General features: G+C 34.6%; 1 pseudogene; it reads right to left on the bottom strand.

Moving 5' to 3' along the window:
- Positions 1-636: 636 nt before the first annotated feature.
- On the bottom strand, positions 637-1,065 carry LOC149265716 (actin-related protein 2/3 complex subunit 5A pseudogene; annotated as a pseudogene).
- Positions 1,066-2,762: the final 1,697 nt, after the last annotated feature.

Raw genomic sequence — 2,762 nt, 5'->3', positions numbered from 1 at the left:
AGAATTTCATGCTATATTACAGAATCTAGTATCGTACTTTCTTGGGGTAATTTGTAATGAGCATGAATATCATGCAAATGATAGATGGCTTCATCTTCTTGAACTCATCAATGCTCTAGATATATGTGCAAATTTTGAGGAGATATTGTGAAGGACAGAAGCATCAGAAGATGGACTAACAGTAAGAGTTTGGTTGTTTATTGAGATCAATTATATCTTGTGTAGTTGATAATGGTGTTGATTTGTGTGGATCTGGTGGTTATCTCAGGTGACTTAGTAGTCATAAGAAACCAAACTTATATGAAACTTTTATTTATGGGTAGTCAAGAGAATGGCAAACAATAAGGATTTGTAATGGGAGGCATTTGTGTGAAGTCAAAATATGAATCCAAATCCATGTCTTCGAAAGTGCATAATAGCGTTGATCTATTTGCAATACTACCTATAACCTGAAGGGTGAGTGCATAAATGACCAGGAAGGTCTCTGAAAAAAAAAAAACGAATTAAATTTAACCATAGATTCAAAGTCTTATTACCATTGAAAATATCGACTGTAGTGGAAGGATAGGAGAAGTTGAAATGATTTAGTAGACTATTAAGCAAGTACTGTAAATCTGGCACCATTAAACAAGGAAGTTAAACAGTGTTTGTAGTATCTGCAAGGGCACGTACAATACACCCCAGACCTGCTTTCTCTGTTAGCTTTTCATATAGACGAGGACATTGATCACATGTTGGTCGATCTCCAGTTGAAAGGCCCCTGTATAGGTATTTCATAAGGATGTCATAATACTCTGGATCCAAAGAAATAAACACAGCATCCACATCCTTACTTGCCATTAGAACACAATGCACCACTATCCAATTTGCTTACTTGCATCTCTCATCCTTGGTTTTTGTAGGAGAATCCTCCAATACAGTTTTAAGAGCCTCTGTATACCGAGATAGTCTTAGCAAGCGTTCCACCTGACGAGACTATTGTTCGATTTGGGCAATGATGGGCTCAATATTCTCTGCCTCCACAAACACCCTCCTCTTGTGACTGCCTTCCTCCTTCACCTCCATTACACCACACTCTGAAGCCAAAACCTACCTACCTTGTAATTGCTCTACCAAATTGGTTCACCTACAGAATATATGACATTGGACTTGGTACATTTGAATAGGCTTGGAAGGATTGATGGCTCTCTATTGAGCAATGATATTCTATGTACAGATATATAATAATATTTTTGGATCAATTTAATGATTTTTGAACATGCACCAGCATACTTTCTTGATGATTTCTTCTTGGATTTTACTTTATGCTCTAAACATCCATGATTGTGTGTTTCGATCAATGTTATTTAGGATATCTATTCAATCTATGTGCTTCATGCCTTTTGCCAAAGAAGTACATAGAGAATATAAGTTTTGATTAATCTGCATTAATATTTAAGCTATGGATATCATGTTTTATAGTGTTGATGAGTATTTATTAGAGATTAAAAAGGTTGGCTTATTGAGAAGCTATAAGAGATTAAAAATGCATGAGTTCAAATATCTGATATTCTCGTCACCTTAAAGACTAACATAAATAAGTAAACAGAATATAGGTTTGATAAATATGCACTGGTCTTCACTGCTCTGGATATCATGGTTTATAATTTTTATAAGCATTGATTAGAGATTAAATATGCATCAATTTAAATGTCAAATATTTTCATTGCTTAGAAGACTGATATAAGTATGTGTATTTGAAACCTTCAGATCATAAAAAGTATTAGCATGAATTGGATGAGCACTTAAATGGTTTACAAAATGCACATATGTTTTTCTGCTTGGACTTGGTTGCCTATTTTTGGTTGCATGTATGATGTAACAGTCCGAAGAGCACCTGGTAGGTGTGTGCAACTATTTTATTTTGTTTACAGCTTCAGTTTGGACAATGTGGTTGTCAAGTAAGCATATTTTGGCCAAATGAGGCAACTCACACATGTTGTCATCCATGGAAAATTAGCAACTAATTGTGGCATTCTGAGTTTCTAATTCATGGTTATAAATATGCAAAGAATGGACATGACTGTGAATGAGTGCTATAATTATATATTGGGCCTATTACTAGTTTAGATTCCTTCTGCTACTTATTTCTTTTCTTATAAAGAAATCAACCTTGCTCTCAACCTGAAGGCAAGAGTGAGGTTGTTGGTACCAGGACAGCGTACAGAGTCACTGATTGTACATGTCTTGCCAATAACATTAGCATCCAATTTCCCCAATACCTCTATTCATCACACTATGATGCATGGATAAAGAAATGGTGCAATAATTTGAATGGTTTAATATTGAAATTTAAAAGAAACACATATCAAGGCCCAAACTAGGATAAAAAACAAAACAAAAAAATGCCTGAGCAGTGATATGACCATATATTCTGTTTGGAATACAAACGTCGTAAGCATAAAGTGATAGTGCATAGAAACATGTAATAAAATACTTGAAAGATGGACGATGCAAAATATTCATTAAATACAAATTTAGGATGACCTGAATTCCATACTGCTTAGAGAGGCTGAAAGAAGTGTCAAACATAAAAGACATCATAACATAGGGTTTTAGTATTGACAAAATACCTTAGCAAATAGAAATCAAAAGAGAGAGGTCAGATGGAATGTAGCAAAGGAGAAATGAAAGATACACAATCTCTTAGGGTGAACTAATTATCATATTCCTTAGAGGAGACATGTTGGTACATGTGCATTTAACCACTTTGGCACATTTAT

This window comes from Pinus tabuliformis, chromosome 6 (assembly GCF_031772625.1).
Source record: "Pinus tabuliformis cultivar Carrire ecotype Pingquan chromosome 6, CPIR1, whole genome shotgun sequence".
NCBI lineage: Eukaryota > Viridiplantae > Streptophyta > Pinopsida > Pinales > Pinaceae > Pinus > Pinus tabuliformis.
The sequence above is the reverse complement of the archived record's forward strand: the minus strand, read 5'-3'. Positions and strand labels throughout refer to the sequence as shown.